Raw genomic sequence first — 23041 nt, 5'->3', positions numbered from 1 at the left:
TACCTAACCCCTAGGTTGAGTTTTCGAGATAATTTTTCAATTAAGTATGCTTTTACTCATAAAATGGCGGAATTTTTCCTGAAAAATAGCAATTAAAAAAACCCCTTAATTCAAAAGTTATCTCGAAAACTCAACAGAGATAAGGTATTTTTTACATAGAATGCGTATGCAAAGTTTGAAATGAATCGGTTCAGTAATTTTTGAATGGCGGAAATCGTGGCGCTCAGAATGAAATAACAATATTATAACAGAATACAATTTTTGTAACATATTGTATTATAAATTAGGTCTCGTTAGTAGTTAAAATAACAAAAAATTATAACAAGTAACAATGCGAGATATAGTTTAAAAAAATTTCTGATATGTGTTTCGTGGATGGAACCCGCGCGCTGTAATTTGAAATGTAGTGCTCTGATTTGGATGAAATTTCGCACAGATATTTTAGAAAGTATGTACTTTCAGAATATTTAAAGCCGTGTGGTGTCGGCGGGCTAAGTTTTTTTTGCACTATTTCAGCCAAGAATAGAACCACTGGGAACCTGCTCCCATGTCGTAAGAGGCGACTAGTAACATGTTAGGAGTTCCTAGGTCAAGGTATTGATCCGTACCGAAGATTTAAACTGGTTTTACATCATAACCATTGTTTATTCTATATTGAATAAATCACTAACATATAGTCATCTTTTCTAATTCGATATTCGATTGTGTCCAACGTTTTAGGTTTGTTCTGGCGGTCATACAACAGCCATAAAGGATGAAGTCTAATTCTACACTAAACAACAGCATATATTTATATACTGGCTCTTCCACGCCAAGGTCTAACTTTCTAAGCTTAAACCATTAAAACCGTATTGAAAAACTTTCAAGTAGAATTTTTTTTGGATAGTCTCAAGACGAAGCTGTCGAATTGCACAAAAAGATTTTTGTGTGGCAAGCGATCTGTAGATGTGTCAAATTAAGCCAAGATTTTTATTAAATCTGGAACCGTCTACCGACAAATCTACATTGATGAATACCTCTAAAAGTGACTTCTTGAGGTCTCATGAAAGTCTGACACTAGCTCTGTACTACTTTTGCTTTCCTAAACAGTGGTAAACATTTCAACACTCCAGAATTTCACTCTGTCGGAATGTAATGAAGGGCCATTGGAAGCTAAAACTTCGTAAAATCGCACTCATGGTCCTTTCTTCAAAATCATCCACAGCGTCACCCTTTCGAGTTTGAACCGCTCATATGGTAGTTGATCTTTACCAGTATTGCTTTTCTCCCATCCATTCTTCTTCTGGGCCGCCGATGGATCAAAAACCCTTGTCGTTGTATTTATTATATTTATTACGCATAATAAACATGTCGTTTGCAATTTGGCATTTAACCCAGTTATGGAAACGTTTCCGATAGGGAGAGTGGAGATGCCATCTTGTCATTAACATTTCGCAGTGAATTTCTTCAGATTTATTTGGGACATTTTTATATTTTTGTACGCTTGCTTTGAACTGCAAACTTTGGAAATGATCATTGAAGTGTTAATATGAAGCAATACTCCCGATGGCTGGCTGTTTGGAGTTCGAATTGCTCGTTTCGAATTATCGGAAATTGATCGCGAGCGACTTTCGTACATATTGCTAAGATCATAGTGTCTATAGATTAATCGATACCTCTATTATATTCCACACGGCATTATTCTTTTATGTAACGCCCCGCGGAAGAATAATTATTAAAATGCCCATTCGAACGGAATTCATATTTCCACTGGAGGTCGCATTCCTGAAAACTTTGATCTAAAATGAAGGGACAAAGCGCGTTAGTACTTAGCTAAATCACAATATCTACCCAGATATATCCTGATTCATTTCCCTACCTACTAACACCAATCCTATCCTGCGACACATGTATATGATGCAGCGAAATCCTCGGTCATAATAGTCACAAGTATTGAACTAACATTCCTTACCATCCCAAAATTGACCTGCGTGGGCGTAAATTAGATAAAGATATGAATAAAATAATTAAGAAAACGCAATAAATAGGTTGAATGAAATAGTGAAATAATTAAATGAAATTAAAATAAATTGAAAAATATAAATTAATACATCAAAAAATAAAACTTGTAGAATGAATGAAATAAGTAGAATAAATAACGCGAAAAATACCATAAAACGGATGATAGAGTAGAATGGGGTCAAATAGGTATGGGAGTACAATAGGTATAGGGCATAATCTTTGCTATGTTATTGCAGAGGTCTCGTATGAATTAGAAACACGGTAGAGAACATCGTGTACGACTGCCATTTCGGCTGTTACCGTGTCAGCTGTGTTAGTTACGGCGTCGTTTATTTTTTTTTACTTCTCTCATGTTGTTCTGCGAAAACGCGCTGTCTTTCGTCCTCAGTACAGGGTTTTTTTCTTATAAAAAATTAATGCTCAACACTAGTTTTGTGTTGGTTTTTCGATATTTTTGTTTTTGAAAAAGAAATATGGACTTCAACATGAAACATACGCTTGAGGCACGATGGGTCACTACTGATCGTCTCACAGCTAAGGAACCACGTGAGCCGGAATGAACAACTTCAGTTCTACACTCTGGCGACGATGAGGTTACCGAAGAAGTCATTCGCAAGTACAAAGCCAGACGAAGCTGCTGAAAAATCATGTTTTTTCAACATTTTTCTTTGCCTCCTCGCTTTTTCTTACCTAATTGACATCAATTTAATTTTTAAATAATCTGCAGTTATTAAAGTCTTGGGTGCGTTTGGACTTTGTCTTATCAGAAACCGACACTAACTTTTTGTCGGAATAGATTAGTGCCGACTTGACGCTAAATTCCTAAAACTAAAACGCACTTTGTGTTTCAATCGAACGACTAATATAGCACAATTTGCATTAATACTCTTCAAATAAAAATTGAACCGGTGATTTTCTTGGCATGTATATTGTTTAATTTAACCTCGAATATAATGATCTATCGTACCCCCAGATTTTTAAAACATCGAAAAAAGTACCTTCGCCTTATTAAAATTAGCTTGAAAAATATTTATCCATGTATAAAATCATTATTTCCAAAACGTTGCCATATGTATAACCTGTCCAACGAGCGCTTATTTGTCAAAATTAGTGCAAAAATACCAACGCACGAGCTCGCCACAAAAAAAACTACTTTACACCACTCTACTCAACCAGTAAAATCAAAAAAGTTGCTAAATGCATGAAATTAAAAAAAAAGTGAAATGAACCAAATGAATAAAATATTAACTGAACAAAACGAATAAAATATATATCAAGCAAAACAGAATCAACTGTGATTGTGTATTACGAGTAAATAAACTAAAAATTTCTAAATTGAATAACTTAAACTGAATAAAATCAATCAATGAAGTGGAAAATATATTAAATAAAGAATATGAATATCACGATCTAAATTATTTATATTAATGCAAAAATAAAATTAATACGATGAACAAAACGAACTATTTGATTATAAATAATACTGAAATGAATAAAAAAAACCAACTTAATCCACCTAGCAGTGAGATGAGACATTTCTTACACATGTCACTGTTGGATCATTCATTAATTTGCAAAACTCTTTTATTAGTTTGCAGTTTCTGGTCTTGCAAGAATAAAACCTCAAACAAACTGAATAGAATATAGAAAATCAAAAAAAAGGAACCAAATAAAAAAAATAAAGCAAAAAATGCAACACAAAATGTTTTCAAATTCATAAAATGAGTACAATGATTTGTATAAATCAAATTAATAAAATACATAAATCAAATTGGATTAGCTCAATAAATGGAAAATTAGTCAATATTTAAAAATAGTTATAAAATTAATTGAATAAATTAAATTCACTCAAACCAACAAATTGAATGAAATAAATAAGTGGAATGACTGATTATGAAATTATTAAAATTAAAGAAATGAACAAAATGAATCAAATGAATCGAATGAAACAAATTAATCAAATGGATAGCACGAATTTAATGAATCCAGTGAAAACAATGAATCAAATGAATGAAATGTATAAAATGAATAAAATGATTGGAATGAATGAAAATAATAAAACTAATAAAAGAGTAAATGAATTGAATAAAATGAATAAATGCAACAAACGAATCAAATAAACGAAACGAATAGGATTGATTAAATGAATAAAAAGAAGAAAATGAATTAATTAAAATGAAAAATAAGGCGATGTTAAAAAGTTATAAATGAATTAAAAAAATTTAATTGTGTCAAATAAATAATTTTGATGAAATGAATAAATCTGAAAAATTGTCAAATTATTAAAATGACACTAAAAACTGAAAAAAACAACGAGAATGCATAGAAATCTTTGAAAACAAACTTTGAAAACTTCTCCGGGCCTCGGAAGAAGTTTTCAAGGTTTGAGCGAATCCTATACATTTCTTTTGTAAGAAATGTAATAAAACATGTCAAATTAATACCATGAGTAAAACAAATAAAGCAGATAAAATGATTTTTATCGAATTCGTTTATTCCACATGGCTCATTGTGGCAGCTTAACAGAACAATGGATCTATTATATATTTACAATATGTACAAATAAAAATTTATAAATTTAAAGGGGATAAAATCGGATTCACTATGTCCATCGAGAGGTATACATTCTTAGAATAATATTCCAAAGTTTCAAAATCCTATTATCATCTGATAATTAATATCTCACTTCAGTTAGTTTCTTTTTTGTTGACCGAAAACTTTAGACGCCGCTTTTTCGAAATCATGTTTTTAATGAAAATAGCGAAAATGATTACGATGGCATCCTACTGTTTTCAGTTCGCGGCATTCTATACAAACCGTTGCTTTCGCCAAAAACAAAATTTAGCTAGAATTATTTAGCAAAGCCATTATTCTCCTAGGTCCATTACAGTCATATCAAAGCTTATGATCATACCCCTACAGGTATTTATCGTGCCCCAACATCCAACCTCCGTGTTCCGAATGGCAAATGGGTCATACATGATTGTACCTAATTGTAGCACCTTTCCACGATTGTCAAGCTGCCATGTTGTACATTGCGGTACCTCTCGCGTGTGCTAGATGCGCCCTTCACTCGCAGGATGGCAGAAACAGACACACGCGGAGATGTTTGTTGTGAATAATTAATTCATCGCCGTTCAGTGCACCGTCTGTTTGTTTACGACGCTGTATTGTTCTCCGTTCGCGGGGCGTACCCTCCTTAGAACTCGTTAGGCTATCGGTAGTGATCTATCGTCTGTCTTGACGGCACCTAGGAGCAACAGCAGCAGAAACAGATCTGTCCTGTCCCCGGCCGTCCTCCTCGTTGATGCAGTTCGCCATGTTAGATCGGGCCCTGCGCTTCAATAATTTAACATAAATTTAATATGATCGACATATAAATTATGTTGTATTTTAATGAGTACCGCCGTCTCGATCATGTCTACGATCGAAACAAGCCGTGTTACCGATGCTAGGACGACGCGTTGACTTTCAGGGTACATAGTTGATGGTTTCTGTTGACAGGCAGTGAGATGTGGCCGCGGGCGTTCTGAAGGATGTTGCAGACTGGCAAAGAAGGCACAAGAAGAAGCAGAGGAAGAAAAAAATGCTAGAGAAAATTTATTCGATTGCTACCCTTTCTTTCAGACTTCAGCAACCATCAGCTGCGCTGCAGGGCCAACTGAAAATGCAGTCAGTGTGTGCCTATACAGAGATAATGAAAGAGCGATAAAATTAGCGAAGGAAATATGTTGTAAAATAAATGTAATTGAATTTACGGTAACAAAACGATCGTAAATATCGAACAGCAAGCGATCGAGCAAGCGCAAACGGTTAACGAGATCCCGGATTATGGGCCCCCCTTACTTTGCGTGCAGCAGCACCGATGCTGGTCCTGCCTACACATCCTATCCTGGCACGGACGGATGGGGGTTACCGGTGTTCCAGCAGCTAGATACACTGGCCGCTGCCGTCGCCGCCACCAACGAGAAGGGAGTGCAATGTGACACAAAGAAGCCTAGAGACCAGTGAAGCAGTGCATCAATATGTGGGGGTAATAGACGTTACGTGACGGAATCTAGCGGGATGAAATGATTGGAAATGGAATAGGACCGATGTGGTTGAAGGGTGCCGGAATGTTAGAACAGGAGGACCTCCGGAGCAGTGGAATGTACACAAAGGTAAACTTTGCAAGCGCTAACGAGATTGGTAACTGCCGTAAATGCGGAAAAGCGACAACGTTTGATATTAGGCACCTAATGAATTGAGAAATAGTCGCAGAGACCGTGTGTAATGACGTTCGTTCGCTGGCTGCCATGCCAAGTGAGTAGTTCGTATATCAAGGGGTACAAATTTATGACACCGCGGTGAGAGGAACGATACGGTAGAAGTGCCGTTTTTCATACATACATGAGAAAGTTACGCATCTGAAAGAGGAGGGGGTGATGAGAGTTCAAAGATTACATTAGGAAACATGATCTATAGCATAGTTAAAAGTGTGAAATATTGATTTGTTATTTTTACGACGTGTTTTGTTTTCTTATATGCAGTTTCTTTATCATATGCGCATAACTTTTGATTTTAGATTCTTTATGCAGTGATGAACATATTCAACAGTTTCTGCAATTACACCGGCGCATAATTTTTAGTTTTAACCCTCAAAAAGGCAACCGGGTCTAAGAGGCCCGGCACGTTACAATTTTTTAGTTACAAAAAAATGTGTATGCAGTATAAGCTTGGGCATGGAAATTTTGATAAGTAGCTTTGAAATCTATAACAAAAATAAAGAATTGTGAAATTTTCATCTATGGAGTTTTGCGCAGCTATGTTTGAATTTTTTACATGCACAAAAAGGCAAGCCGGGTCTGGCAGGCCCGGTGTGCATGCAATACTAGGCTACTACTACTACTAGGAATACCACGGGTTTTATACATTAATATTTATCTGAAAAAAACATTTGGATGAGTTCATCGTCATATTAGCAGGAATTTTTTCATGTTTTGATTGATTTTATCTTTTTACCTCTTCTTTTAAGAAAAAAATCTTGAAAGTTTGAGCGAATTCTATACATTTCTTTTATAAGAAATGTAGAAATAGCATACGATAATGACGTGTGTCATATTTTTTTGGGTAAATACTTTTATTTCACTCACTGTGGTCTACTTGACAATTATTTGGATACAACATAACCTAACTCTGTCGCTATTGTCTATTTGTTGTCTATTCTTTCTGTTATAGTTTTCGTAATAATTCAAATTGTAGGATCTAAAAACAACAAAAAATTGAAATGGCTATAAGACGATATGCCCATGTTTTCAATCGTCTCAAAGAATCTGAAGTAATGGAAAAAATTTGAGCAAATTCAACAGCAGACGATTCCGAAACTGATTTGCAAAGCGAGGAAGAAGATGTGAATGATATTGCTTCCGATGATGAATTTGATGTAGAAAAATATGAATATGTACTCCGGTTATGCATCAGAAGAAATTGATAGCAACCCAGAAACATTTATTGGTCGTGTTCAAACGAAATGGAGCTTAGAACCAATCGACAGTCGACGTGATCTTCCGAGTACTACCCTTTTGGAAAAAAAATTGAGCTTTTTACATTCATCGCCTTATACGCTGAAATCGGGATTTACTGCGTGTTCGTACTCATCATCCTGTAATTCCGGAACCGGAAGTCGGATCAATTAGAAATTCAACAGCAGCCAATGGGAATGCTGTACCTTTCATTTGAAACCAAGTTTGTAAAAATCGGAAAAGAATTCGCTGAGAGATAGATATGACATTATCTTAGGAACTTGGTAAGTTCCCCCGGGGCATCAAGAACCGCCATAGCTGGCCAATGTGGTCGAAGTACCCTCGGTGGGTCATTAATGATCTAGACATGCAAAGCCAAGTAATGTTGCACATATTTTAATATATATTGCATCATTTGGACATCATGGTGGTATCAGTTTCTATGGAAATTTGCTGTGTGATTGTACTCTTCAACACCTAACTCCAGAACCAAAAGTCGGATCAATAAAAAAAAATCAATAGCGACCGATGGGAAGGCTGCACCTTTCATTTGAGACTAAATTTGTACAAATCGGTCCAGCTACCTCAGAGAAAAATCGGTGAGATTGTTTGCCACATGCATACATCCATACATACATACATACATACACACACATACAGACATTTTACGATTTCGATGAACTGAGTCGAATGGTATAAGAGATTTGGCCCTGCGGGTCTCGGTTAAAAAGTCGAAATTTCGACCGATTGCATAACCTTTCTATATGAGAACGGCAAAAAAGGAGCTTGAATTTAGACGGGCCTTAGAGGCCCGGCTTGCCCTTTAATGTTAGGATTTTAGCTTGCCTTCACAAGGGTTAAAACTCAAAAATATAATGATTACATATATATTCCAATTGCACTCAGTTGATAGCACAATCAAACCATTTGGTGTTATAGAAACTTTGCAAAGTCCAGAAAATAGATCGAAATGGAAAATTAAGCGAAAGCAATTATGTGAAAAAAAATCCCCTTGAGGCAGGATCCAAAGCTGCAACCATTGAGACTCCGGCCCAATGCACAAACCCTTATGCTATCCCTGGGATATGATAACGTCCAAGAAAGAACACATGGCGAGTGATCGTACCCTGCCTCTAAAGCGAGATCACACACAACCGCACCTGCTACCCAACACATTTGATCTATTTAATTTGCCTGCTAGATACCAAGGCCCGGATTTTTATTATCGGCTGGTGTCTAATTCTAGCTCATTACCCATTCGGTGGGTGACAGTGCTAATGAAGACTGTCGATTTCTGGTCCTTTGCTCGGTTAACAGAGTTATGGCGGGGAAATAGTGACTTACTCGAGTTTGAGCGCAATCAAAACTCGAATCGAGTGCAGTTGTCCAATTTTAGCCCTAGCAATTGATTCAGTATGTGAAATAAAGATGGTAGGCGCTACTCTAACCAACGGCTCAATTGGGTTGGGTATTGCGTATAAATAGGCTCATTACCTTAGTACAAAAAGCAATACAAGCTAATCAAGCAAAAATAGCAAAACATAGAAACACATAAAAACAAACCTATCAGAAATGGAAATATTGGAGAGACAGCTAAATCTAAAATTGTAAACATGGTATAGCGAACAAAATAGCAATACAGGAAAATAATAAAATGCATGAAAATGCCAAAATATTAAAAAAATAACGAAAAAAATGTAAACAGGAACACAAAAAGCAAAAATAGCTGCAATGTAGGAAGGGTCGAATAACTAATACTGTAAAATGAGCAGCAATAGCAAAAAAATCGAACAGCTTGAAATAGCAAAATAAATAAGGGAAATGTTGAACAAACTAAAATAGAAAACATACAAAAGGGTTAAAATACGACAAATACCATAAACAGCAAAAAAGCAAGAAATGTCGAAGTGGCAAAACATGTATAAACATTTAGGCAAAAAATCAAAATATTGTAAAAATAGTGAAAATATAAAAGATAACAAAAGAACAGAACAACTAAAAGCTGTAATAAAGCGCAAAAATATTGAAACAAGTCAGAAATAAGAATAACATCAAAAATACTTTGATTATCATAAATAAAAAAAAAATCATAATGAAGCGAGAATAAAAGAGGTAACAAAAACAGTTGATAAAAACAAAAAATAGTATAAATAGGAGGAATAGAAACTCAAAATAAAAACCTGGACTCTTGCAGCCCTGAGCTCTTGGATTAATGAACTCATGGACTCATCAGCTCATTGAATCTCGTACTCTTAAGCTTTTAGACTCATTGATTTTTTAACTCAAGAATTCTTCAAGTATTGAACTCGTAGATTTCTTAACGCTTTAATTCTTAGAGTTTTGGTACTTTGGACTCTTGATCTCTTGGATGTTCGGGATCTAGGACTCTTGGACTCTCAAACTCTTGATCCCTTGAACGCTTAGAATCTTGAATAATTGATTCTAGAACTCCTGGACTCACGGGATGGGGGCTGCGGAGTAGGAGCTGGTCTGGCCTACCATCTCCCCACAAGCTGCTCCGTTTTCTCGGCGTCAGAGTGAAATATGGTCCGCTTTCCAGCGGGACTACCGATAATAATTCTTTCTGACTCTCTGTCGGTCATATCCGTCCTGGAAACGGGAACATCACGCCACCCTTAGATACAGGCTATAGAGGAATCGTTGACGACTATATACTAGGTGCCCAGTTACTGTGGGATTGAAGAAACGGACACATTCGATCACATTGGTCGTATCGACGGATATCATCCTCCACTTCTAGTCTAAAACTATGTCTCATTTCATCAACCAGTGGAGGAACCAACTCGTCCATCTCCAAAAAATCAAGGGAAGACCTGTGCGATGGGCCGATCGGGATAACAGGCTCGAGTAGAGAGCTCTCTCCCGCCTACGCGCTGGACATACCAAGATAAAGCACTTACACACGATTACTCGGACAGACCCCCTCGTCTGCCTGGTATGCCAAACCAGGCTTACCGTGAACCATTTTCTGTTCGACTGTCCAGAATGTTAATACCTCCGAAACCTCCACTAACCACCGTCATCTTTCCGAGACATTATGGCCCCAACAAGAGAGGAGACAATTATCTCATCCTTCAGAGATGCCGAGCTTCTCGAGACGAATTCTTCGCCCCACCCGCTCCCGTGTAGGGTTGTCCGCGGCCCACTCCAGTGTAGTCCATCATATTATTGTACACTGCCACTTTCATCGGTATCGAAGGCGAGAGAACAAATAACCCTAAAACCCACAACACCTCTGCCACCAAGAACATAACAACCTACCACTCAGCCTCACAAACATCGCCAACGAAATTAACAATGCATACTACATTGCAAATTCTACCACACTCGGGCGAATGAACAATTACGTTAAAGCCCTTAATAAACAACCAACCAGCTAATTCTTCGACTCATGGCTTTTTAAACTGTAGGACTCTTGGACACTTCAACAGTTGAATTCTTAGCTTCATGGGTTCTTGGCCTCTTAGACGACTCATGGGATCATAGACTATTGGACTCTCAAGCTTTCGCACTCATGGACTCATGAATCCATGAACCCTTGAACTCATGGATTTGGGATTGATTGGTTCTTGTACTGTTGGATTCTTGAACTCTGAAACTCTCTAACCGTTGGATTCTTGAAGTCTTGGACCAGTGGACGCTTGAACTATTGTACTCTTAGATACTTGGATTGTAGAACTCGTGGGCTGTTGGATTCCTGAACTCATAAACTCTGGAAATTTTTGTTTCTTGGACTCTTGAACTCTCGGGCTTTTGAATCTTTTTGATTCTAGACCACTTCGAGTCTTGGACTAATGGATTCATGGCCTCATGAACTCTTGGCTTCCTAAATTCTTGAGCTCACGGACTATTGGATTCTTAGACATTTGGGTTTTTGGAGCATCGGCTTTGTAGTTCTTAGTCTCATGGGTTGTCGGTTTTTAGACTTATGGACACATGAACTTTTACCATTCGGATCGATACCACCAACATCCTAAATATGGCATTCTGGTCCCGAAACGGCACAACGAACACGATACACACACATGGATAAAACGACTTGATACGACGCTACAGGGCTGACAGTTGCGCTATTTTGCTCCCTCGCGAGAAAAGGGTGACACCTTCCTGAAATGACCGGTAGACTAATGATGCAATTGTATCCGTCCCTGTAAAAAGCTCGTGATCACAGCTGGTGGCGTTAGGTACAGATGAGTCATTCTTAACGTGCTAGGTCTGCAGCTTGGGAGCATCAACACGATGGAACACAAGAAGAAGATAAAAGGGTTCTTTAGTGGGTGACATCTAGTGTCTGGTGTCAAGTCTGACATGAATGACGTCGAACGGGAACAAAGCACGCTAAGAACGCGAGCTGAGATCACCGGAGAAACAACACTTGAGGCAAAAGCGAATGTAATATCCGAGGAAACAGAAGGGACACCCTTGAGTTCACGAAATTCATGTCTGGCGAAACGAAAAAGGGAGACGCCCTGAAAGGAAGATGTGAATAAAACAAAATAAAAAAAAAATCGTAAAGTGAGAATTGATCCGGAATTGAAGCAGTTGGAGGAGCACTGAGAAAGGTGCGATGCTCTTCGAACTGAAGAAGAACCCTGCGGTCAAGAGCATAGCTTTCAAGGCGCTCGTAGAAAAGTCCCTAGGCAAGGAAGCAACCGTAAGGGAACTATTCTACGATACGTTTATTAAGTGCAAGAACCTGGAAGAAATACCAAGAGAAAACGAGCTATGAAGTGTGCTGAAACAGTAATGTAATCTCAAACGGCATTAATACGGCCTCCGACGACCATAGCTAGCAAACTGTTCGAAATGGGAAGAATTAAAGTTTGGTGGTTAGTGTGTTCACTGAAGGCTGTTCTCAGAGTTTTAAAACAAATGGAGAGATGCTTCAAATGTATAAGCTTCGATATATGATGACACAGTACTACCATCTAATGCAGCAGAACCACCATTCATGCAATGAACTGGTCTCCCAAATCGACTTGATCAACCATTATTCACTGGTCTCTTGCAACTAACTACTGCATAAAGGGCCAAAAAAGAGTAGAGTTATCGATCCATAAGGTCGCCGTCACGTACCGCATACCAGTTGACAATCTCCATCCAGAGGCTAGATCACGAGAGCCAATCATAGTGAAAACCGTCGTAGTGGTGAACAGCCTCAATAGATGGGGATAAGAGCCCTACTTCTGTTCGCAAAATGTATGAGCTTCGGTAACCAGGTGAGAAACCGCAAAGGGCCAGACAGATCTGATCTGTGCATAAAATGGGGGCGAGGGGACACATGGCAAGAAACTACACGAAGCCACTGAAGTACGTACTCAGTGCAAATCTGGGACGAGAATGACCACATGATGGAAAGGTTCCAATTTTTTGGTATACGATTGCAGGTCGGCAACAATGGAGATAACCCAAATCCATCTGAATCACTGCCATTATTACAGAGGCGTATTAAGTCTCCCTTGATAACGGTAACTGGGTTGCAAATAGAGCAGGCATGGTTGTGATACATGTTATGCGCTAAAAACTGTTTGCTGTTACTCACTGCCAAGGTAAACAACCCGATGCCAGACGTGCTAACCGGCTAGCGTGTGCCAGATGATATCGGAAAAAATTTCAATACCCGAGCGATTAAGTGGGGAGCAAAGTAACGAACGCAAAAGGATTCAGCTTACTGGATGCTTTGGCAATATTGACAATAAAGCTGTGTAATGAAGGTACCGTTGGCACATCTCGCAAAGGCGACTGCAGGAATCCATCGTCGACGTGGATCGTCACGTCGCATGTGAGAAACATGAGCTGTAGACTTAGTGAGCAGTACACCCACAGTGATCACTCTACAGTATTGTCCAACGAAACCCTACAGTTATATAGCGGACGAGACCTAGCGCGGAAGTGGAAAACAAAAGGCTTCGATAGGAGACTTTTTATCGAGGAACTTTGCACAGACAATTCTTCTCAGTAGACGGATGCAGGCAAGCAGATGGAAACGTTAACGAAGACATGTGATACTGTCTATAAAACAGAAGCTAAGGAATAAACGGCGTTCAGCCTATTGGTGGAACAAAACACTGAGGACTCCCCGAGCTGCTTGTCTCAGAGCTATACGACGCGTTCAGCGAACCAGGACGGAAGCAGATAGCGAGGCGCGTAGTGTGACGTTCCGTTCGGACAAAAACGCTTTCAATGCAAATCCTTGGGCTAACGCTTATCGAGTCGTGATGGAAAAGATCAAAGAACCAGCTATAATAACCTGAAAATAATCGTGGAGGAGAACGCCGAAGATATACCTGTCTCCAATTTTAATCTTCTGGCAGTAGCGAGAGATCTAAAAGTGATGTAATGGACAACTGATGGAATTCACACCATGGCATTTAAAAATGCAATTCGGGTATTCCCGGAAATGTTCAGGATTGTAATGACGTATTGTCTGAAAGAAGGATACTTCCCAAACAGATGGAAGATCCAGAAGTCAGTGCTACTGCTCAAACCAGGGAAACCGCCAGAAGATTCAGCACCATACAGGCCCACATGCCTGCTGGATACTCTCGGAAAGTCCTTGGAAAGTCATCCTCAACAGGATAACGAAATGCAAGGAGCAAGATCAATGGTGGAAGCAATTCGGACAATCATAGAGAGCAGAGAAGGTGTTCAAACAGAAGAGGAGGGGAAATCTGCATCGTGGTAAAGATAGACGTCAAGAAAGCGTTAGCTGGATGGTTATTAAAGCTTCGCTGCACAAAGCCCACCAATACTTGTCTAATATTCTGATAATTAATTTTCAGAGTCGAATGATGGTCTACGGTACAAATTCGGGGCGGAAGTTGATGAATGTCATGGCAGGAGTGCCGCTACAGTTGTCTATGGTAGTCCAGACAGTCGGATTCGTAGAAGACGTCATTCTAACTATACCAAGTGAGTCGCAGGTATAGTTAGAGGTTGAAATTCGGACGACGGACAAACGAAACTGGACGAATGACGTCAACTTTTAGTTAGCCCACCAAGAAACGGAAATAGTGCTAGTTATCAACTGCAAAGCGCTTCAGCATGCTCAGAGTAATGATCGACGATCGTATTAATAACCACGTTGATTCTCTCTCTCTCTCTCTCTCTCTCTCTCTCTCTCTCTCTCTCTCTCTCTCTCTCTCTCTCTCTCTCTCTCTCTCTCTTTCTCTCTCTCTGTGAGAAGGCAGCGAATGTAACTTACGCGATTATGCCGAACACTGCTACTCAAGGAAGCAGTAATAGGTATCTTCTGGCTGGTGTAGTGTCTTTGGTACTGATAAGCCGAACTGCGTGTTCCGGCTAATGGCCACTTGAGTCGCAAGCGTGTACAGAATCATATCGTGGAAGGCACTATGCGTTATCGTCGGGATATCCATTCCAATCGGTATAGTCCTAGCTGAGAATTTCAACGTAGAAGAACAAGAGTAGCTTCGATCATCAAGTTGCTACAGGATTGGCATGGCGCAGAGAAAGAAAGGGTTTGTGGACGAACAGAAAGCACACTTCATATCAGGTAACTTCATGAAGTATCTCCATCGATTCGCTCACGCGCCTACCTGGAGCGGAAGTGAGTGGAGGAAACACAAGAGCGCGAGGTTTCTGACTGCCTTAGATTCCAGGAAGTGCGAAGCGAATTGGCAGCTCAAAGTAGAGAGAAAGTCTTAGGAGGAATAAAGATCGTGGAACACAGTAGAGTAGTCGCTCTGATTCTAATGTTCTTTCCGAGGAAAAGGAAATGTTCTTTCCGAGCAAATTAGTGACCAGACTTCATAGCTTAAATTTACACAGCCTACCTCATGGAACCGGCTAGATCCACCGCCGGGGACTATAGCTCGAGTAGTTCGCGTCGATGCACCGGTAGCGAGCCGTCGAGACGCCACAGTATGCCGGACGGAACGCTTCAACCGGCATCGCCAGACCAATCACAGAACCTATTTAGTCGGACCGAAGAGTATGCTGGGAACTAGATCAAGGTGCTCGCGTCAAAGCAGATATGGCGTGCCCTGGTCGCATTATGGTATGGCAAAAAAAATCGCCGCTGGGATATTCTCATTCGAAATAGGGTACCGACGGGAACCATCTGAGTAGATCACGTCAAAGCTGAGAACTAAATAGAAACGGTATCGGGAGAAATTCCGCCGACGAAGAACCATCAGTCGGAACAAGGTAGATTCGTTACTAAGGACTATCCGAGAAAAAGTTGGGAACCAAATGCGTCAAGTAAATAAACGAGGATTATAAGAGGAGAGCCGTGAGCTACATGATTTAAGGAAAGATTTGTTAATTTTAGAAGTTCCGTGATATAAGTCAAAAAGCAGAATGATCTTCCCCATGAAGTAAGACTTTTTTGTAGTCTCATGGGGAAAAGAAAGACAAGCGAGTAAGGAGTGTTTTAGTTATTTGGAACGAAAGTAGGACCAACATAGTGCCAACACACAAAAGATCAGGGTTTTGGAGCTTGTTAACCATTACTATATAAAAAAGAAGCCCCTGGCATTCTTGGACCAATGGACCAATGGGCTCATGAACTCTTGGACTCTATGCCTGTTAAGCTATTCAACTCTTGGACAGTTAGAAATTTGAAATTCTGGATTCTTGGAATATTGGACTCTTGGATTTTTAAAAACTTGGACTCTTCGGCTCTTAGGCTATTGATTTTTTCGATTCTTAGACTTAGGCTTTTGGACTCTTAAACCCGTTAACTCTTGGACTATTGTACTTTCGATTCTTGGACTGATGGATTCACGAGCTGTTGGACTATTGAACTTATGGATTCTTAGAATCTAGAAGTTTTGGTCTCTTGGACTCTAAGACATTTTGATTTTAGAACTCTTGGATTCGTGCGTTCTCGGACTGTTAGACTAATAACCTTTTGAACTCTTAAACTCTTAGACTTTTGGAGTCTTGGGCAGACTCTTCAACTCTTGAGCTCAGGGAGCTTGTTAAGATTTGGCACTTTTGAACTTTGACTATGGATTCTTGGATTATTGGGCTTTTGAGCTCTCAGACTCTTTGATTACTGAAGTCTTGGGCGTTTGGAATCTTGAACCCTTGAGCTCGGGAACTTTCGATTTCTCGTACTCTTCAACTCTTCAACTCTTGAACTCTTGAACTCTTGAAAACTTGAACTCTTGAACTCTTAAACTCTTAAACTCTTGAACTCTTGAACTCTTGAACTCTTGAACTCTTGTACTCTTGAACTCTTGAACTCTTGAACTCTTGAACTCTTGAACTCTTGAACTCTTGAACTCTTGAACTCTTGAACTCTTGTACTCTTGTACTCTTGAACTCTTGAACTCTTGAACTCTTGAACTCTTGAACTCTTGAACTCTTGAACTCTTGAACTCTTGAACTCTTGAACTCTTGAACTCTTGAACTCTTGAACTCTTGAACTCTTGAACTCTTGAACTCTTGAACTCTTGAACTCTTGAACTCTTGAACTCTTGAACTCTTGAACTCTTGAACTCTTGAACTCTTGAACTCTTGAACTCTTGAACTCTTGAACTCTTGAACTCTTGAACTCTTGAACTCTTGAACTCTTGAACTCTTGAACTCTTGAACTCTTGAACTCTTGAACTCTTGAACTCTTGAACTCTTGAACTCTTGAACTCTTGAACTCTTGAACTCTTGAACTCTTGAACTCTTGAACTCTTGAACTCTTGAACTCTTGAACTCTTGAACTCTTGAACTCTTGAACTCTTGAACTCTTGAACTCTTGAACTCTTGAACTCTTGAACTCTTGAACTCTTGAACTCTTGAACTCTTGAACTCTTGAACTCTTGAACTCTTGAACTCTTGAACTCTTGAACTCTTGAACTCTTGAACTCTTGAACTCTTGAACTCTTGAACTCTTGAACTCTTGAACTCTTGAACTCTTGAACTCTTGAACTCTTGAACTCTTGAACTCTTGAACTCTTGAACTCTTGAACTCTTGAACTCTTGAACTCTTGAACTCTTGAACTCTTGAACTCTTGAACTCTTGAACTCTTGAACTCTTGAACTCTTGAACTCTTGAACTCTTGAACTCTTGAACTCTTGAACTCTAAAACTCTTGAACTCTTGAACTCTTGAACTCTTGAACTCTTGAACTCTTGAACTCTTGAACTCTTGAACTCTTGAACTCTTGACCTCTTGAACTCTTGAACTCTTGAACTCTTGAACTCTTGACCTCTTGAACTCTTGAACTCTTGAGCTCTTGAACTCTTGAACTATTGAGCTCTTGAACTCTTGAACTCTTGAAGCCTTATGTTTATGTTTATTACTTTCACCAACAGACGCCATTGGCCCTAATGCAGGTTACTTAAGTTAATTACATTTCCACATATTTAATATTTTCGCTTTTATCGAATTCCTCGTCCGGTTGAAATCAAAGGCCATCACCACACTGGTGAAAATTCGCTGGAGTCCGGTAACAGCGCTCTGGCAACTACAGTTGGTTCTCCTGAACGGAACTCGCAGAATAGAGCTATTGCGGAGAGCTCGAACACGAGCCTGAAGATCCAGACGTCCGAGGATTGTAGGGTAATCGAGCGCAGTCCCTCCGGCTGTCTATAGTGTCGAGCTGTGTTAACTGAGAGCGGTTTTCGTAGCTTGGCAGCTGAAATCTGTTTTGCCAAAGGAGATGTCGGAGTGCAAAACGTACGAACCTGCATTGGACGGCCTCGATTCTGTCAACGCCGTTATGTACGTACTCTTATGTATGAACTCTTGAACTCTTGAAATCTTGAACTTTTGAGCTATAGGCTTCTTTAATTCTTAAGCTCTTTAGCTGTTGAACTGTTGGCCTTTTGTCTCGTAAACTCGGGACTGTCGACTCTTGATTAATGTCAAAATTTCTCAATTGATTTCGCTAATCGCAAATTTCTAATTAAACGCTAATTATAGCAAAACATGCTAAAATGGTAAAATAGCTCCAATACTGACAATATTTTCAATTATTCAAGTATGTACGGCAACAGATCTCAATTTGCAGCGGAAGTTACCGCGGTTCCAAGTCATTTTGTAGAATCAATTATTTACCAGAACAACTTGCTCTGCTCGGTAGGGAGGGTGTGAACTACCAACATTTGCATGTTTTAGCATTAATTATTCCGAACGCGTTCATTACCATCTTGGAACAGCTCACCCGGTTCAATAATACCATTGGTACAACCTTTGCAAATAAAACGCGCATACGTGCAGTTTTAATTAAATTAAGAAATCTTCGGTCGCGCTGCTTAATGTCAAATGTCGCTGTGGGAGGAGGAGAGCAGCTGAAATTTTAACCCTGAATGATCCGAGGGGGTGGGCTGGGAAGGGTCTTCGGAATTTAAACCATCAACGTTTCTTGTTCTTGACAGCTCAATGGCTGTAGCGAGAGTCGATGACTTTTTATTTTTGCCCCGGCATGTTTATGTAAAACCGTACCCAAGTGTGCAGCCTTTGCAGAAGTGAACGGGATAAGGAATTCGTCGGTCACACACGTACCAACCATCAACTTGAATTCCTTTCGCTTAATTGCGGTGAGAGATTTTTCTCATTTTTGTCATTGTTGCAGCAGCAGCGGCTGGGCTGCGGTGCTTGCTATCCGCTTAAGACCTCTTACGAGGATTGCGAGTGGGGTTAAATCCATTAAAATCCGTGCTCTTGAAGACATTACACCGTACCGAGATTGCAGGTGCAGTTGCACTGTAATCGATTACGACCCACTAACCGATCGCGGGTTGACATTGCTGTCAGTGCCGGTATTATGGGATTGTTGGCAGATTTAGCGGTGCACACACCGATGACGGTTGCCCTTGTCAAATATGTCGACTTAGGGGCATTTAAATACGACTCAGTCACGCGAGTGACAGGCGCAGAACAATTCAATTCAATTGCGCTTTGCCGAGAGATTGACGTTGAAAAATGGTTGCCCAATAAGGATGGTGAGATTTTATTTGAGCGGTAGAGGAAAAAACACCGGTGTTCTAAACTTGTTTCGTTGTTATCCGGGTAGCAGCTGTCATCAGAACTGTTTTTATATCGAAAAGTACAAAAAAATCATTCTGTGATTCAAATTAATTTATATGTTTCACAATCATTTTTGTTATGTTTATAGTGTAATCCAGTAACAATTGCCTCTTCATAGTTTCTGTCGTTTTCTTATTTCAAGAATGCTGATGATATGGCAAGAAGTCTGCAGCTAAAGCCACAATCTCTCTAGACTGTAGCTTTAGCTACAGACTTCATGCCAGATCATCAGCATTTAGAAGCACAAACAAACATGTAGCTGTTGGGAGCGTGTTACCGTGCTATGTTAAATAATCGACGAAAGAGAGCAATCCCATTTAGTTTTACATCCACTTAAAATTTTACCAATTTTGACAAAACCTTCAGATCTGGAAGACTACTGGCACAATATAACACAAATGCCACTAAGACCATCCATGTTCCACTAAGATTGCACAGTACCCATCGATAATAATATACCTTATGTATGATATCATGTTGTGCAACACTCACTGAACATTTTGAAACAATCCCATCAACTAGCATACCTTTTAGCGAAAATCTACCGAACACGATGGCTTAACTGCCTTGGACTAAAAAACACAAACCGAATCTAATCCATCAGATCAACACTAACCTGTCAGTTCGAGAGGTTTCCCAAACGAACGAATATCGCACAAATACACACTAGCAAAATCCATTCGCCATCGGACAGCTATTGTTGACTGGCAGCCGAGGGGGCCATTACGGTTCCAACTCACCTGAAAATAGAAGGGAGAAAAAAAGAAAGATTAAAATTAAACTGTGCTTTACCCGCTCAAATCAAAAGCGACTACGCTAATCGCGCAGATCTAAGCAGTGCGAGTTTCTTCCACGGGTCAACAAAGCTAATGCTCGCAATCTGAGCGAATTAGCCATTACTGGTCCACTCTGATGAGGACCATGGCGAAGAGATCGCTCGTTTCGCAACCATCAACCATCCGCAGTGCTGCTCAGCGCATACCGCAAACCGTATTAATCATATCAATCCCTATCCTTCCTTTCCGAAGCTGAGACCCCTAAATGCCGTAAAGCACACCTCACACCACCGATGTTATTCAAGTAGGTACTTTTCATCTATTAGCTCGTAGATGCATGATTTTGCCGTGCTAAGAAACTAAGTGACACGCGGGCTCCCTTCCAGGCATGCCATCGGTCAAGGGATCATGAGGATGAGGCGCCGCAGAGGGAAGTTGAAGCCGCGCAAGCACCAATAAAGCATGGGAAAATAAGTACGACCGCGAGCCTTCGAAAGCGAAATCTGCTGGAACTAATTGGCCGGGCGCATCGATTGTATGGGGCCTGCCAAAGCCAGGTGGAATGACGGGTGGATGGCCAGACGGACGGTTCGGCTGACAAACTGACAACCAGGGATCTGGCGACGTTCACTTTCACCGATCACGCTGCCTGCGCCCGGTGTTGATGGTTTGTTGTTTTTTTTGTCGTTTTAGAGTGTAGGTAAGGAAATTCCAACCCGGACGAACCCGTGCAATCTAAGTCCCGTTCGGGCGGACCTTTTGTGAGCATATAGATATGAAGTAACCATTAATGTCAGAGGAGTATTTTTTTCATTCAATTATTTATTTTGGGCATACCAAAAAGGAGATGTCTACTGCATTGCGAGGCTCTGATGAAGTATCTGATGATAGGCTCGAGGTTTCGGGTTTTCGATTGGCCTTATATGGGCCTGTACAACAGGAATGGCGACTGTATGCGAAGGTGCGGTGCTGATGTGTACATTGTGGAATTTTTTTTCCATACATTCATCTACAAGGGACCGTTATTTCGAGGGCTGTGGAACGTGCTGAGATTTAATTGAACGAAAGAGAAATTTCAGGCTCTCCGCTAGAGTTGTAATCAGAGGGTTAAAATTCAATGCCGGATGCATGCCGGTAGCTAAGCGAGGAAAATGAGATAATTGCATAATTTTGGACCATAATGTGGAGACGTCCTCGACAGCCAACGCAAAAACCTAAAGAAAAAATTATTGGAGCTCAAAAGCTCCTGTCGCTTAGTGGTGTCTTTTTTTACTCGATTAACACAAATAATCGATTAATTTCTAAAATAATCGAAAAATCAATAATCGATTACAAGCTTTCGGTATAATCGAGTAGCTGCTATCAATTAATCGAGAGCATAATTAATGAAGGGTGGCATTGAAAATGAAAGTTGCAGAGCAAAAAAAATATGACCAGACTTCTCCCATTTTCTCAAAATGTGTCGAGCGACCTTTTTTATGGTTGACAAACTAGGATTTACTAAGCAATCGATTATTGATTTTAATCGATTATCTTGGTCGATTAATCGAATGAATTAATCAAGCTCTCAAAAATTATTCGATTAACGGATAATCGATTATTTGCAAAAATCAGACATCACTACTGTCGCTATCAGCAAAAAATATTCTCTACATCACGTCACTCGCTTGGGCCCGGCCAAACCATTCGGAATTTGATTGGGAACCCTGAATGGAGTCAGTATGGATTCCAAATCAAATGCAACAACCGATTCTGAGTCGGAATCGGTTGATGCATTTGATTTGGAATCCATAATGGCTCCATAGAGTCTGACAAAAACTGTCAGCCAATTTAAGCATTTTAATTAGCGCTAGTAAAGTATTTATAATGGTGTTGAAATGCTCTATGTCGCTGTAAAACTTATTCGGGGGACATACAATTCCGGTTGGTCATATTCCATCATGAAAATAATCATACCGAAAAGTTATTTTCGATTTGTTTTCCTTCATTTGTGACAGGTGGAGGAAAACAAACCGTTGAACACACTAATACAGTTACAGATTGTCAAGTACTCTATTTAGAAATCCGAACCGGTTCCGGAATGAGTTTAACTGGGGTGTTGAGGTTACTCCCAGTTAAGCTCAACCGGAAATGAACTGGAATTCTGGTTGGTTCCAGTTCGTCCACGGGCTCCAGTGACACAACCGATTCTAACTAGAATCGGTTGTGTCACTGGAGCCGGAATACGAACTGGAACCAGCCAGAATTCCGGTTCATTTCCGGCTGAACTTTACTGGGCTTGTTTACAATGTATCTCGGTCGGGTTTTCAAAAGATCGTAAGCGGCAAAAGTGAACAAACCACATACAGATAGCATTCAGTGACAGCAGGGATACCAGGTATATTTTTCATTTCATCAAAAAATGTCTTCATTTGTCTTCACCGACCAGGATTCTGAATCGGTTTTAGCTTTTGAGCCAGAATTCTGCCAAAAATTGGTCAGACAACCGAAACAAATTTGTCTTCTAAATGAAAAACCCGTCTTCACAACCTTTCAAATGTCTTCAAAATGAAGACATGTCTTCACATATGGCATCGCTGAGTAACAGCGCGTTCTTCAACTGGGTTACGTTTCAACTGGGCATTCGGTAACTGGACTGCAGCCCAGTTAGGCTATGAACCGTTTCGCGATTTTGTTAACTTTTAGTTAAAATTTGACAGTTCGAAAGTTATTTTCTCTCGAATGGTAAAATTTAACCGAGAGAGCGAA

At 39.8% G+C, this 23041-nt stretch overlaps 1 protein-coding gene across 1 annotated transcript in view; it reads right to left on the bottom strand.

The window, feature by feature from the left end:
• LOC131677621 (cadherin-99C) overlaps positions 1-20258 on the bottom strand; it is a 462625-nt gene extending 442367 nt beyond the window's left edge. Inside the window, exon 1 of the mRNA XM_058957516.1 lies at positions 20134-20258. The gene's annotated coding sequence lies outside the window, so the exon portion shown is untranslated. The remainder of the gene's footprint in view (positions 1-20133) is intronic.
• Between the last annotated feature and the right edge of the window lie 2783 nt (positions 20259-23041).

Source organism: Topomyia yanbarensis, chromosome 1 (genome assembly GCF_030247195.1).
Source record: "Topomyia yanbarensis strain Yona2022 chromosome 1, ASM3024719v1, whole genome shotgun sequence".
NCBI lineage: Eukaryota > Metazoa > Arthropoda > Insecta > Diptera > Culicidae > Topomyia > Topomyia yanbarensis.
This window is presented reverse-complemented; position numbering and strand designations above follow the sequence as displayed.